Source organism: Tachyglossus aculeatus, chromosome 20 (genome assembly GCF_015852505.1).
Source record: "Tachyglossus aculeatus isolate mTacAcu1 chromosome 20, mTacAcu1.pri, whole genome shotgun sequence".
NCBI classification, from domain to species: Eukaryota; Metazoa; Chordata; class Mammalia; order Monotremata; family Tachyglossidae; genus Tachyglossus; species Tachyglossus aculeatus.
In genome coordinates this window covers 10,642,253-10,659,164 of record NC_052085.1, presented here as the reverse complement: position 1 = coordinate 10,659,164, position 16,912 = coordinate 10,642,253, and positions in this window count along the sequence as shown.

Sequence of the window (16,912 nt, the reverse complement as noted above, 5' to 3'; positions counted from 1 at the left end):
TCTGCACACAGAAGGTGCTCAGTAAGTACTGTTGATTGACAGGTGCAGAGTGCAGTCCTCCATACACGGTAAGCAGTAAATAAATATAATTGATTAATTACTCTCCCAAGCTCTGCGCACAGAAGGTGCTCAGTAAGTACTATTGATTGACAGGTGTGGAGTACAGTCCTCCATACATGGTAAGCAGTAAATAAATGCAATTGATTAATTACTCTCCCAAGCTCTGCGCACAGAAGGTGCTCAGTAAGTACTATTGATTGACAGGTGTGGAGTGCAGTCTTCCATACATGGTAAGCAGTAAATAAATGCAATTGATTAATTACTCTCCCAAGCTCTGCGCACAGAAGGTGCTCAGTAAGTACTATTGATTGACAGGTGTGGAGTACCCAGGCTCTACATCATTTGTTCAGTTGGCTCTACCCTAAATGCCTCAGAGAGAATGTTTAAGTGGCCACGTTGGAGCAGTCAGTAAAAGTCGGTCTGATTGACAGAAAGGAATCCTGAGAGGTTTATATTAAATCTCCCTTCAGAAATCGGGAGATTTCAGCAAGCACCAGAAAGGACATGGCAATTGAGAAAGTGAAGAAGCAGCAGTTTACCATTTACCTCTGCCTCCTAGCATCCTTGCCAATTTTCCATGATTCACTTCTCTCCCTTTGTTCTTTCATCACTTTTGAGATCAGCCCAAGCTGAACCCCTGGGAGCTTGGGAGCCTGGAGGTTTTCCAAGGAATGTGCCCCTTTCCCACAGCTCTTCTCCTCCCTGGGAACTTCGGTTCCTAGAAGAGTCCAAGATGGATGGTAGTTAAACCTTGTGAGCAAACATATTTTCTTTGCAAACTATCTTTGCTTTAAGAAGATTATCAGTTTGCTGATCAGCTCTAGAAATTCAACTGCTTATCTGAAAAACTATCCATTTTTTATAATTAGAACCTTTCATGGAAATGAACAACCTCAAAAACCCCAATATGAGCTCTTAAATTAAAAGACAAGCGCCCTTTTCTTATCTCCGAACCACAGAACTGCAAGGTACTGATGATATCTGAACATCAGGAAAAAACAAACAGGACCTTGTAAGGCAACAAGAAAGGGGAATCTGGTTCATACTGTCAAATTAGAGTTTAGGGAAGAGAAAATTTTTATTTTGAGAAGATTTTGAATCCTCAAGAGCATGTTAATGAAGGCTTTATGGAAGAATGACAACATAGTTATTTAATTCAAACAACTGTGACTAGGGTCAGGTCACAAAAGTCCCATAATACAAGGCCAACCGAATTTAAAAAATGAGGCACCATGCAATAAGATACCTAAGTATTTTATTATGATGTTCCTCTACTCTACTGACTTGCTTTGGGCCCAGACAGTGCAAGTGCATCATCTAATCTCATCCTGCCTCTGCCACTTACCTGCTGTGTGACCTTGGGCAAGTCGTTTAACTTCTCTGTACCTCAGTGACCCTCATATGAAAAGTGGGGAGAAAATACTTATTCCTCCTTCCCTCTTAGACTGAGTCCCATGTGGAACATGGGCTGTGGTGGTGGTGATGGTGATAAGTATTTATTGAGCGCTTACTGTGTGCAGAGCACTGTACTAAGCGCTTGGGAAGTCCAAGTTGGCAACATATAGAGACAGTCCCTACCCAACAGCGGGCTCACAGTCTAGAAGGGGGAGACAGACGACAAAACACAGTAACAAAATAAAATAAATAGAATAAATATGTACAAGTAAAATAAATAGAGTAATAAATACATCCAAACATACATACATATATACAGGTGCTGTGGGGATGGGAAGGAGGTAAGGCGGGGGGATGGACAGGGGGAGGAGGGGGAGAGGAAGGATTATATGTTTGTACATATTTATTACTCTATTTATTTATTTATTTTACTTGTACATATTCTATTTATTTTATTTTGTTAATATGTTTGGTTCTGTTCGATCCGGCTGTGTTCGATCTGCTATGTGACCTTGGGGAGGTCACTTCACTTCTCTGTGCCCCAGCTTCTTCATTTGTAAAATGGGTTAGAGCAGTGCTTTGCACATAGTAAGCGCTTAATAAATGCCATTATTATTTTTAAGTGTGGGAGCCCCACGTGGGGCAGGGACTGTGTCCAACTTGATTAACTTGTATCACATGGGGCTTACAGTGAGGTAACTGAGGCCCAGACAAAGGAAGTGACTTGCCCAAGACACATGGCAGAGTCAGGATTAGAGCCCAGGTCCTTCCGGCTCCCTGGCACGTGCTTTATCCACTAAGCCATGCTGCTTTCAACAAGGAGTTAAAGCAGGGCACTAATAATAATAATGATGGTATTTCTTAAGGGCTTACTCTGTGCGAAGCACTATTCATTCATTCGTTCATTCGATCGTATTTATTGAGCGCTTACTGTGTGCAGAGCACTGTACCAAGCGCTTGGGAAGTACAAGTTGGCAACATATAGAGGCGGTCCCTACCCAACAACGGGCTCACAGTCTAGAAGGGGAAGACAGACAACAAAACAAGTAGACAGGTGTCAAAATCATCAGAACAAATAGAATTAAAGCTATATGTACAACAGTAACAAAATAAATAGAATAGTAAACATATTTGTAAATGACTTTGTGCCTGTTTTTCCCTCTAGATTGGAAGCTCCTTGTTGACCTATAACACGTGTTCTGCTTCCGCTGTACTTTCCAAAGTGCTTAGTATGTAATGCTTCACTCTTAGCAAATTTCACTATTATTATTATTATTATCGTCACCATCATTCACACTCAAGTAGGCACTCAGTAAGTACTATTGATTGAAAGTCCACAATCGTGGATGTCTAATAGGAGGGGTAGTAGTAGTTGTAGTGTTTATTAAGTGACTGCTATGTGCAAAACTCTTCTAAGGACTGGGAAAAAATACACGGGTGAGATTGAGAATTCTATTCTATTTATTTTGTTAATGATGTGCATCTAGCTTTACTTCTATTTTTTCTGATGACTTGACGCTTGTCCACATGTTTTGTTTTGTTGTCTGTCTCCCCCCCTCTAGACTGTGAGCCCGTTGTTGGGTAGGGACCGTCTCTATATGTTGCCAACTTGTACTTCCCAAGCGCTTAGTCCAGTGCTCTGCACACAGTAAGCGCTCAATAAATACGATCGAATGAATGAATGAATGAATGAATGAGGACTGTCAGAGCTGTGGGTCTGGTTGGGGGGGATTCACAGGCCTCACCTGCCTTTGGATTTAGTTCAGTGGCCAGTCTTGCAGTACCTGGTTGGATAGGGGAACATTTCATCTCCATTTCTTTTTCTTTGGACCACTTAGGGCCATGGTGGGCAGAGAGAGGAGACTCGATCCATCACCCCGTCAGTAGTGAACCTCCTCACTGTGCCTCATTCTCGCCCGTCCCGCCGTCGACCCCCGGCCCACATCCACCCCCTGGCCCGGAATGCCCTCCCTCCGCACATCCGCCAAGCTAGCTCTCTTCCTCCCTTCAGAGCCCTACTGAGAGCTCACCTCCTCCAAGAGGCCTTCCCAGACTGAGCCCCCCATTCCTCTCCCCCTCCCCATCCCCCCCGCCCTACCTCCTTCCCCTCCCCACAGCACCTGTGTATATGTTTGCACATATTTATTACTCTATTTTACTTGTACATATTTACTATTCTATTCATTTTGTTAATGATGTGCATCTAGCCTTACTTCTATTTATTCTGATGACTTGACACCTGTCCACATGTTTTCATCATCATCATCAATCGTATTTATTGAGCGCTTACTATGTGCAGAGCACTGTACTAAGTGCTTGGAAAGTACAAATTGGCAACATATAGAGACAGTCCCTACCCAACAGTGGGCTCACAGTCTAAAACGGGGAGACAGAGAACAAAACCAAACATACTAACAAATTAAAATAGAATAGAATAGACATGTACAAGTAAAATAAATAAATAAATAAATAGAGTAATAAATATGTATCATCATCATCATCAATCGTATTTATTGAGCGCTTACTATGTGCAGAGCACTGTACTAAGCGCTTGGGAAGTACAAATTGGCAACATATAGAGACAGTCCCTACCCAACAGTGGGCTCACAGTCGAAAACGGGGAGACAGAGAACAAAACCAAACATACTAACAAATTAAAATAGAATAGAATAGACATGTACAAGTAAAATAAATAAATAAATAAATAGAGTAATAAATATGTATCATCATCATCATCAATCGTATTTATTGAGCGCTTACTATGTGCAGAGCACTGTACTAAGCGCTTGGGAAGTACAAATTGGCAACATATAGAGACAGTCCCTACCCAACAGTGGGCTCACAGTCTAAAAGGGGGAGAAACATATATACATATATACAGGTTTTGTTGTCTGTCTCCCCCTTCTAGACTGTGAGCCCGTTGTTGGGTTGGGACCGTCTCTGTATGTTGCCCACTTGTACTTCCCAAGCGCTTAGTACAGTGTTCTGCACACAGTAAGCGCTCAATAAATACGATTGAATGCATAGTGGGAGAGAAGGGACGTGTGGCAGTGTGGGCAAGAGAGAGGGACTGAAAATGTGGTCAGGGGAAGTGTGAAGCCCTCAGGGAAGAGAATTTGTCCATAAAGCATTGTGGGGGGACAATAGGAAAAGGAAACAAAGCTCTCTAAGGAAGCAGCATGGCTCAATGGAAAGAGCCTGGGCTTTGGAGTCAGAGGTCATGGGTTCAAATCCCGGCTCTGCCAACTGTCTGCTGTGTGACTTTGGGCAAGTCACTTCACTTCTCCGGGCCTCAGTTACCTCATCTGGAAAATGGGGATTAAAACTGTGAGCCCCCCATGGGACAACCTGATCACCTTGTAACCTCCCCAGCGCTTAGAACAGTGTTTTGCACATAGTAAGTGCTTAATAAATGCCATTATTATTATTAGAGGTGAGTAGTTTTTCAAATATAAAAGCACCTTGCCTCCTGCTCAAAGCTTAATGTGTGCTGTAATTCCCTGGCTCAACAGGTGATTATTTACAGGAGCTTTCGCTGTAGAGCCTCAGAGTGACAGAATGTTTTGTTTTGAAAGCAGAAGAAAACAACGCATTTTGCAACATTTCCTTTATCAAAGGGGAAGAAGGCACACCAGGACAGCAACTGTCAATCAGGAGAAGCAGCCTGGCCTAGTGGAAAGAGCCCAGGCCTGAGAGTCAGGAGATCTGGGTTCTAACCCCACTTGCCTGCTGTGTGACCTCAGGCAATCACATAATTTCTCTGTGCCTTAATTTCCTCAACTGAAACAGGGATAAAAATACCCGTTCTTGCTCCCACTTAGGCGGTGAGCTCCGTCATCATCATCAATCGTATTTATTGAGCGCTTACTGTGTGCAGAGCACTGGACTAGGCGCTTGGGAAGTACAAGTTGGCAACATATAGAGACAGTCCCTACCCAACGGTGGGCTCACAGTCTAAAAGCTCCACATGGATTGGAACTGTGTTCTGTCTAATTGTATTGAATCAACCAATGTTCAGTACATAGTAAACACTTAACAAATATCACAATTAAAATAATAATAACAGTACTTGTTAAATGCTTACTGTGTGTCACGCACTATACTAGGGTACAGTGCTAGGTTAGATACAAGGTAATCAGGTTGGACGCAGTCCCTGAGCCACATGGGGTTCATAATAATAATAATAATAATGGCATTTATTAAGTACTTACTATGTGCAAAGCACTGTTCTATGTGCTGGGGGGATACAAGGTGATCAGGTTGTCCCACGGGGGGCTCACAGGCTTTATCCCCATTTTACAGATGAGGGAACTGAGGCCCGGAGAAGTGAAGTGACTTGCCCAAAGTCACACAGCTGACAACTGGCGGAGCTGGGATTTGAACCCATGACCTCTGAATCCAAAGCCCGGGCTCTTTCCACTGAGCCATGCTGCTTCTCCTGCTTCATAGTCTAAATTAGCTGGAGGAGGATTTAATCCCCATTTTCCATACAGGGAAACTGAGGCATTATTACTACTGTTACTGGTATTATTATGATAGCATGATAACATTATTATGTTATTATGATAACATGATAACATTATGATACATTATAACAAATGTCGTCATTATTATTATTATTATTATTATTATTATTGGCAGGCAGATTCTAACTTTGGCAAATGTTCAGGGGCTGCTGTTACTGCATCACTAAAGCAACCAGGGGGGCCATCGGCTTGGTTTTGTTCCATCATCATCATCATCAATCGTATTTATTGAGCGCTTACTATGTGCAGAGCTCTGTACTAAGCGCTTGGGAAGTACAAATTGGCAACATATAGAGACAGTCCCTACAGTCAGATTTTTCCTTGTGGGCAGGGATCATGTCCACCAAGGTTTAGTACTCTGCTAAGCACCTAGTACAGCGCTCTGCACACAGCAAACACTCAGAAAATACCATGTTGATGTTGCTGGTCTGCTCTCTGTCCAATACAGCAGTGACACGAGATGACTTTTTTTCCGGGATTTCGATTTTCAGCCTCAGCCTCCCCCTGCCTCAGTTTCCGCAACCAAGTCCCAAGAATTGGAAGTGGTACCTTGGTTCCCGGGAGCCTGGGAGGGGAATGCAGTGGCTTTGAAGCGAGGGAAAGGATCGGGGGGGTGTACATATCTATTCCCTATATGTTGCCAACTTGTACTTCCCAAGCGCTTAGTACAGTGCTCTGCACGCAGTAAACACTCAATAAATATGATTGATTGATTTTATTTTTTTAGTACGTTTGGTTTTGTTCTCTGTCTCCCCCTTCCCTGTCTCCCCACAGCACCTGTATATATGGATATATGTTTGTACATATTTATTACTCTATTTATTTATTTTACTTGTACATATCTATTCTCTATATGTTGCCAACTTGTACTTCCCAAGCACTTAGTACAGTGCTCTGCACGCAGTAAGCGCTCAATAAATAAATACGATTGATTGATTTAATTTTGTTAGTACGTTTGGTTTTGTTCTCTGTCTCCCCCTTCCCTGTCTCCCCACAGCACCTGTCTATATGGATATATGTTTGTACATATTTATTACTCTATTTATTTATTTTACTTGTACATATCTGTTCTCTATATGTTGCCAACTTGTACTTCCCAAGCGCTTAGTACAGTGCTCTGCACGCAGTAAGTGCTCCATAAATACAATTGATTGATTGATTTGATTTTGTTAGTACGTTTGGTTTTGTTCTCTGTCTCCCCCTTCCCTGTCTCCCCACAGCACCTGTCTATATGGATATGTGTTTGTACGTATTTATTACTCTATTTATTTATTTATTTATTTATTTATTTTACTTGTACATATCTATTCTCTAGATGTTGCCAACTTGTACTTCCCAAGCGCTTAGTACAGTGCTCTGCACGCAGTAAGCGCTTCATAAATACGATTGATTGATTGATTGATTGATTGATTGATTTCCCGAGAATGGTGTTCAGCAGTCACAGAGGCTGTGGGTCTTTATGTTGCCCTTACATTTTGGTGTACGACGAGTTGCTTGCATAAGGACATGGGCTGGCAAAGGATGCTGCAATCAGTGGCCCCTGAAAACTGATAATCAATCAATCAATCAATCAATCGTATTTATTTATTGAACATTTACCGAGTGCAGAGTGCTATGCTAAGCACATGGGAGAGTTCAACAACCAATCATTGGCATTTCTTCAGCACCCACTGTGTGAAGAGCACTATTCCTTCATTCAATCATATTTATTTAGTGCTTGGGAGAGAAGCAGCGTGGCTCAGCGGAAAGAGCCCGGGCTTTGGAGTCAGAGGTCATGGGTTCAAATCCCAGCTCCGCCAATTGTCAGCTGGGTGACTTTGGGCAAGTCGCTTCACTTCTCTGGGCCTCCGTTACCTCATCTGGAAAATGGGCATGAAGACTGCGAGCCCCCCGAGGGACAACCTGAGCACCTTGTAACCTCCCCAGCGCTTAGAACAGTGCTTTGCACATAGTAAGCGCTTAATAAATGCTATTATTATTATTATTCCCCCCAAAAAAGAACCGCCCCCCAAAAACCACCCCAAAAACCCCCTTCAGTTACATGAGAAAGAAACACTCACAAGAGGGAGCCAGACTCCATTCATAGCATGATTAAGAATGGGGATTAAGGCTGTGAGTCCCCCGTGGGACAACCTGATCACCTTGTAATCTCCCCAGCGCTTAGAACAGTGCTTTGCACATAGTAAGCGCTTAATAAATGCCATTATCATTGTTATCATTATTATTATTATTATTATTATAAATGTCACCCAACTATGGGATCATCATAGAGAAGCAGCGCGGCTCAGTGGTAAAGAGCCCGGGCTTTGGAGTCAGAGGTCATGGGTTCAAATCCCGGCTCTGCCAACTGCCAGCTGTGTGACTTTGGGCAAGTCACTTCACTTCTCTGGGCCTCAGTTACCTCATCTGTAAAATGGGGATTAAGGCTGTGAGCCCCACGTGGGACAAGCTGATCACCTTGTAACCTCCCCAGCACTTAGAACAGTGCTTTGCACATAGGAAGTGCTTAATAAATGCCATCCTCCTTATCATCAATCGTATTTATTGAGCGCTTACTGTGTGCAGAGCACTGTACTAAGCGCTTGGGAAGTACAAGTTTGCAACATACTCATCATTCAAGAGTGGGGCTGGGGGAGGGATTTTTAAATTTTTTTTCTGCTTTTCCACTGTTCGCATCGCGGCCCTCGCTCCGCGCCGTCCCTCAAACCCCTCAGGGCACATTTTGAACCCTACTTTCCAAATCCACAGCCCGTGCAGGTCAGACCTCTAAAATGGGGGCAAGGATCCGGGCATGCTGGGGTAGCAGGGTGTCCAACATCTAAGATTTCCTGACTCCAAAAATTGGATAGGAACTTCCCCTCCTCAAGGTGGAGGCTCTTGGTACCTGATGGTGGTGTTGTAGTAATAGTAGCGTGGCTACTACTAGCGTGAGAAGCAGCGTGGCTCAGAGGAAAGAGCCCGGGCTTGGGAGTCAGAGGTCATGGGTTCGAATTCCGGCTCTGCCACTTGTCTGCTGTGGGAACTTGGGCAAGTCATTTCACCTCTCTGAGTCTCAGTTACCTCATCTGTAAAATGGGGATTAAGACTGTAAGCCCCACGTGGGACAACCTGATCACCTTGTAACCCCCCCAGTGCTTAGAAGTAAAGGGCCCGGGGTACACCCAGACACCTAGACCCCCCATCCCACCACCACCGCCTTCTTCCTCCCCAGCCCCTTTTCACACCCCACTCTCCTCTCCCCCAGCCCCTTTTCACACCCCTATTCCCCTCTCCCCCAGCCCCTTTTCACACCCCTAGTCCCCTCCTTCCCCAACCCGTTTTCACCCCCCCCAGTCCCTTTTCACTCTGCAGGCCCCTTTTCACCCCCCCAGTCCCCTCTTTCCCCAGCCCCTTTTCACCCCCCCAGTCCCCTCTTTCCCCAGCCCCTTTTCACACCCCCAGTCCCCTCTTTCCCCAGCCCCTTTTCACACCCCCATTCCTCTCTCCCCAGCTCCCTTCCACACCCGTATTCCCCTCTCCTCAGCCCCTTTTCACACCCCCATTCCCCTCTCCCCCAGCTCCTTTTCGCACCCCCAGTCCCCTCTTTCCCCAGCCCCTTTTCACCCCCCCAGTCCCCTCTTTCCCCAGCCCCTTTTCACCCCCCCGGTCCCCTCTTTCCCCAGCCCCTTTTCACCCTCCCGGTCCCCTCTTTCCCCAGCCCCTTTTCACCCCCCCGGTCCCCTCTTTCCCCAGCCCCTTTTCACCCCCCCAGTCCCCTCTTTCCCCAGCCCCTTTTCACACCCCCAGTCCCCTCTTTCCCCAGCCCCTTTTCACACCCCAAGTCCCCTCTTTCCCCAGCCCCTTTTCACCCCCCCAGTCCCCTCTTTCCCCAGCCCCTTTTCACACCCCTGTTCCCCAGCCCCTTTTCACACCCCCGTTCCCCAGCCCCTTTTCACACCCCCATTCCTCTCTCCCCAGCTCCTTTCCACACCCGTATTCCCCTCTCCTCAGCCCCTTTTCACACCCCCATTCCCCTCTCCCCCAGCTCCTTTTCACACCCTCTTCTGCTCAGTTTTTTTACACCCCATTATTCTTTCACACATCCCTTTCTCCTCTGAGACCTTCTTTACCACCTTCCTCCCGCCCCCATTCTCCTCCCCTCATCCCTCTAGACTGTGAGCCCGTTGTTGGTTAGGGACCGTCTCTATATGTCGTCAACTTGTAGTTCCCAAGCGCTTAGTACAGTGCTCTGCACACAGTAAGCGCTCAATAAATACGATTGAATGAATGAATGCTTTGCACATAGTAAGTGCTTAACAAAATGCCATCATTTATTTTTTATTTTAGTAGTAGTAGTAGTAATAGTGGAAGTAGAAGTAGACTGTAAGCTCTTTGTCAGAAGCCGGTGTGTCTATCAACTCTGTTGTACTCTCCCAAACATTTAGTACCATAATCTGCACACAGTAAGGGCTCAGTAAATAGCACTGATTGATAGGAGTAGTTTTTTTAAATGGTATCTGTTAAATGCTTACTATATGCCAGACACTGTACTAAGTGCTGGGGCAAATACAAGCGAATCCATTTGACTGTGAGCCCCATGTGAAACGGGGATTGTGTCCGACCTGACCGTCGTGTATCTACTCCAGCACTCGGTACAATGCCTGATGCCTAATAAGCACTGAACAAATTCCACAATTATGAATGTCGTTGTTAAGAATAACTTATACTTCTGTGCGTCCCCACACAGAGTATAGATTGTTCAACCAATCTATAATACTTTTTGAACTCTGAAGTTCACAACAATAATAATAATAATTATTATTATTGTTATTATTATTATTATTATTATGAAGACTGTGTTTTCGAAGGGGAAAGGAAGAAGCCTTGGTGACCCAGAGGAGCTGACTGCACTGTAAGCCACAGTCTTTTTTGGCAAATGGTAGCCCTGAACTTGCCGCATCTGCAGACCTGGGCCACACCTCTGTTGGGGGACTGTGACCATGTCCATGCCTTTATATACTGGGGACATTGACTTTCCCACCCCTTTCCTGACTCTTCTGTTTGGCCCCTGCCAGAACATAAACACAAATAGAAACAATAACAACTCCCTGGGCCACAGTGAGTGTGTTGCACAACCTGTCAGGTTCTTAAGGATTTTGAGCAAATAGTTATTTTTTTCCCCCCATCATATCCTGAGGGGCTTTCCAAGTTTCACTTTCTAAGGAGTCCTGGTGTCATTAAGGAAATATAAGTCTCAAGTGGGGGTAGAGTCGACCTCCGCAAAAAGGAAGGGGCTCCCCTTTCCCCAGGTGCCCTGAAAACCTAATGAAGGGAAATAGCCTGGGAGAAAACTTAAGGAATTTTTTAGTGTCTATTTCAAGTTCCCTCCCTTAGGCAGTGAAACTGTTGATGCTTCATTGAGCTTGCTTTCCAGGACAAAGGACTGGATTGACCGTTTGGCTCCAGAAACTCTATGTGAGCCCAATCGTGGACTTAGACCACTAAAGCTATCCCATGGCCTTTTTCCTTCCCAGTTCTGGAGCCACCCAGTAGTTTCTTTAGATTTTAGAGAAAACAGGCCTTAATTTTTCTTCCATGCAAGGAACTCATCTGAAGTTCCCTCCCTTAGGCAGTGAAACTGTTGATGCTTCATTGAGCTTGCTTTCCAGGACAAAGGACTGGATTGACTTTTTGGCTCCAGAAACTCTATGTGAGCCCAGTCGTAGACTTAGACCACTGAAGCTATCCCATGGCCTTTTTCCTTCCCAGTTCTGGAGCCACCCAGTAGTTTCTTTAGATTTTGGAGAAAACAGGCTTCAATTTTTCTTCCACGCAAGGAACTCATCTGAAATGCAATTAGGGTTTGGGTGATTTCTTCCTGAGAGGAGCGGGGCACAATTCCTTCTGCTGCATGGAAACACTGAAATGCCCTGAGAGAGATAAACTGGGAAGTGCATTTTCAAAAGCAGGAAAATGGCAGAGGTTGTTGCCCAGACTAAAGTGGGAGTAATTAATAGAAAAGGTCATAAATCCTTGTGGGCAGGGAATGTGTCTTCCAGCTCTGTTGTATTGTACTCCCCCCAAGCGCTTAGTACAGTGCTCCGTACGCAATAAATGCTCAATAAGTTCCATTGATTGACTTACAGATATGTTCAAGGCAAATAAATGCTCAAGACAAATCCCCAAAGAGATCATTCTTCTTCTCTCATTCCGCTCTGTATCTCCCTTTATCACTTTATTCCCACCTCTGTCGTCTTTAACTTTCCGATGATCTCTTTTCATTAATCAGTCGATGCTACTAGGCTCTTGGATGAGAACAAAACAACAGAATTGGTAGACATGTTTCCTACCCACAACGAGTGTTCCTTCTCCCTCTGCCTCTGTCTTTCTCTGTCTCTTTTTCTCTGTGTCTGAAAGAGAAACTAGATCTTTTTCACGTCTGCTCACTCAGTTTTTGCCATCAACACTGCCTCTGACTGGGGGGTAGTTAGAAGACAGATCCATCCAACAAGAGTTACTATGGGCAAAGCTGCATTTCTTCCTCCGCTCTCAAAAAAGGTGTGGAAATGAAAAGAGCCATTTCCTTGTTTGCCAAGTTGAAAACATCAATAGCTCCCTGGGCACAAAAGAGCTTTATCTCTTCGGCTTGGAACTGGAATTAAAATTAGGGCTAATGGGATACTTACAGGGTAAACCGCCGTTTTGTGTTTCAGTCTGGGTCTCACCAACATAATTCATCAGCCCCTTATCGTGTTTTGGGGCAGACTGAACAAGAGTCAGGGATAATAAGATTCAGAGGCTTAAAAGGCCGGGACATTGTCAACCTAGTTTGCATTTGCTTGTTTTGGGCTTCCTTACCCAACTGGCTGGGTGCAGTGCCAGCCAAGCAATTGGCCCTTGGGAGGACAGCTCTCCCTATTTACACATATATAGTTGGAAAGACAGCTGTACCCATTTACACTTACACATTTGCAGACAATCTTTACCCAAGTCGTAGCTCTTGCAAAGTCCACGGTTCCCTCTCTCTCATTTTGGATTCGGTTCTTGGTCACTGCACACAGACGTGTATTTTTCCTTCAGAAAGTACATTTCAGTCCTCCCTGGAGAACTCTCCAAGAGATCAATGAGCCTCTGGTTTCTTCAGCTTCCCTGCAGCCCCCACTCATTCTCCGTCCTTCGCTTTGGCCCAAGGTATTGAGGGCGTCTTTACTTCATCTCCCAGAATCCTGTCCCTCAACAGTACAGTGCTCTGCACATAGTAAGCGCTCAATAAATACGATTGATGATGAACTACCCCAGCATGCTGTCCAATGTCAAAAAGTTCTTTCCAGGTCTCTTGCCAATCAGATAGTGTGAAAAAAAACCCCACATTGGTTCGATTCTGTTATCAGCAAAACATATGCATTAGACTAACTTTAGCAGAGGTCACAGTTTTCCTGTTGGTTTCCTGGGGAAAGAGACCGTCTTGATTTTCCTTCTGGTCTTATAAACCTTAACGTTCATGTAAAAAGCTGTTTTTCAGTCTTCCGTTCAAAATCTTCAATTTGCTACCCTGTCTGACTTTTTAATGTTTTCAGATTCTGATCGTGTAAATGGTTTGCTGTCTGTGTATTTACATAGATAGATCAATCAATCAATTGTATTTATTGAGCGCTTACTGTGTGCAGAGCACTGTACTAAGCGCTTGGGAAGTCCAAGTTGGCAACATATAGAGACAGTCCCTACCCAACAGTGGGCTCACAGTCTAAATGGGGGAGGCAGAGAACAAAACCAAACGTACTAACAAAATAAAATAAGTAGAATAGATATGTACAAGTAGAATAAATAAATAAATAAAGAGTAATAAATATGTACAAACAATTAGGTTAATAACGGTAGGCTTGTTGTGGGCAGGAAATGTGTCTACCAACTCTGTTGTAGTATACTCTCCCAAGCACTTAGTACAGGACTCTGTACACAGTAAGTGCTCAATAAATACCAACTTGTACTTCCCAAGCGCTTAGTACAGTGCTCTGCACATAGTAAGCGCTCAATAAATACGATTGATGATGATGATTACCGTTAGGACTCTGAGAAGGCTGTTACTGTAGGACTTCAGTCAGCCCCATGGATCAGTGAGAAGCCTAGAAGGTGTTCCTTTAGCACTGTTCTACTGCTGCTTTGTTTTTGGTGCTGTTTTTTTATTTTTTGTCCTCAAAAGCATTTATCAGGCTCTGTAAAAAAACTGAAAATAGGAAGTAGAACTAGTCCTGCTATTTCCGCTGAAGGAAGACACAGCTGATGGCATTATGTGCCGTGGACTGAAAACAGATCCCCCTTGTTTAATTCCCTTTGGCTTTAAGGGGACCTCTTTGAGCCCACTGCCCTGTATGGGTTTGATTAGGTAAAACTTGGCACTGTTCTCCCAGGAGCGGTCAGGCGGTCAGGCCAACCCCACTTACATATCTATCCTATTTATTTTATTTTGTTAGTATGTTTGGTTTTGTTCTCTGTCTCCCCCTTTTAGACTGTGAGCCCACTGTTGGGTAGGGACTTCTCTATATGTTGCCAATTTGTACTTCCCAAGCGCTTAGTACAGTGCTCTGCACATAGTAAGCGCTCAATAAATATGATTGATGATGATGATGATGATGATGAAGCTAACCTACAAAATGAGCTGATTGTTTGGCACCAGCAGAAACGCTCTTCCCTGTTCACAACTGAGCCTGCTTACAACTGAGAACGGGTTTAGTTTCGCTGACTGAGAAAATACGATTTTGGACTTGGCCAGAGTGAGAGTGTGAGGTTGTAAAATTTTTCTGGGCGCCTGATTAATTGCAGCTGGAAGGCTCCACAGTTATCAGAGCTTGAATCTTCTCCTCTGTCTTTCAGTTTTCATTTTGTACTTGTCTTCAGCCTTGCGGAAACCGTGTGAGCTCAGGGACAAGAGATTATTCAGCTGGGTGGGGACGGTGAGGGGTTAATCATCATCAATCGTATTTATTGAGCGCTTACTGTGTGCAGAGCACTGTACTAAGCGCTTGGGAAGTACAAGTTGGCAACATATAGAGACAGTCCCTACCCAACAGTGGGCTCACAGTCTAAAAATTAATGCACAAGTATGGTTAAAATCCCCCCAAGCTTTATTATTATTTTCATCTTTAATTGATGTTTACATGGCACTTTGTATGTACAAAAGCTTTACCACCGTGTTTACTAGTTTTTCTTCCCAACAGTTCTGTTTTATAGGCAAGTTTTCAGATGAGAGAAAACAGGGTCAAAGTTCTGCTTAGGATCAAAAAGAAGCTGTGCCTCCACAAAGTGGAGAATTGAGCAATTACTCAGGACTTCAACCAATGTCAATAAGTCAGTGGCATTTATTGAGTGCAGTGTGCAGAACGCTGTACTAAGCTTTTGGGAGAGTACAGTAGAGTAAATAAACATGATTCCTGTTCTCAAAGAGTTACAACCTAACCAGTCTTCTTATTCTGGACAAATTCCCTTATTTCCCTCAATTGAAGTTTTTCCCCCCACCCCCAGAATTATTACTGGTATTTATTAAGTGTTTACTGTGTGCTAGTGAGATAGGACACAGTCACAGAACTCCCATTTGGAAAATTAGCTAAAGGATTATATCAGCTCTCCACTCTACTTTGGCCCCAATACCATACTGGATAGGCTACTGATCTCAAGAAATGACTTGGCGAATGTTTTTTTTGTGTAACACCTCTATCAAAGTATGTTTGGTTTTGTTCTCTGTCTCCCCCTTTTAGACTGTGAGCCCACTGTTGGGTAGGGACTGTCTCTACATGTTGCCAATTTGTACTTCCCAAGCGCTTAGTACAGTGCTCTGCACATAGTAAGTGCTCAATAAATACGATTGATGATGATGATGATGATGATCAAAGGTGGGGCTATTTGCCCCAATTTTGTCAGACCGGGTCCAGGGTAAACCCATAACAAAGGTTGAATCAGCAATAGGGTCCATTCAAATCTCTTGCTTCCACTAATCATTAAAGACACTGAAAAATTTCTGCTATAAATTTTAAGAACCATATCCATTCATTCAATCGTGTTTATTGAGCGCTTACTGTGTGCAGAGCACTGTGCTAAGCGCTTGGGAAGTACAAGCTGGTACCGGGCCCTGTGTCCTACCGTAACAATTAATTCTTCCAGGAGGTGATATAGTTCTTTTCAGATTCCTCAAATATTTACACCCAATCCCGGTTTGGTTTCTTCCCCAGATGAGCTGCATCTGGTTTCCATCTAACCTGTGCTGACATCCATATTAGATAAGCTGTTGTTCACTTCTATCACTCCATCAATGGGATTTTCGTTTATGGTGGCCATCCAATCATTTCTTTAAGCTCTGTGAAGGATAAAGCAATTAGACAACATAATTCCATCACTTGGATGGTATGATTACATGGCTTTTCATCAGGCTGAAATTAAAATGGTACAGGGCAAATGTAATCCAGACTGAAAACTGGCATAAAAAGCTCCCTCTTTGGACACGGTATACTATCCCCCGCTTCCCCACATCTCCTCCACCCTAAGCAAAAAAAATTTTCTTAAAAAAGATACTTGTCCTTTCAAGGCAGTGGCGTATCAGACTTAGTATGTGTGTCCAGACACCCATTTTAAAGAGGAAAATCAAGTCTCAAGGAATAAATGTCATAGTTCAGCTCTCCCAGGGACTTGTAATCGTGTAAAACTGAAACCCACGGTACTTATTAGGAGACTCTGATACCAGTAATCCGTAGCTAGCAAAACGGGAATTTTCTCTTTCGATTTCTGTGCTTTTGTCTTCTCTCGCAGCACTTGCTAGCATCACAGACTGGTATATCCCACCGTCTTTGTGACTTCAATCAATCAATCAATCAATCGTATTTATTGAGCGCTTACTGTGTGCAGAGCACTGTACTAAGCGCTTGGGAAGTACAAGTTGGCAACATCTAGAGGCAGTCCCTACC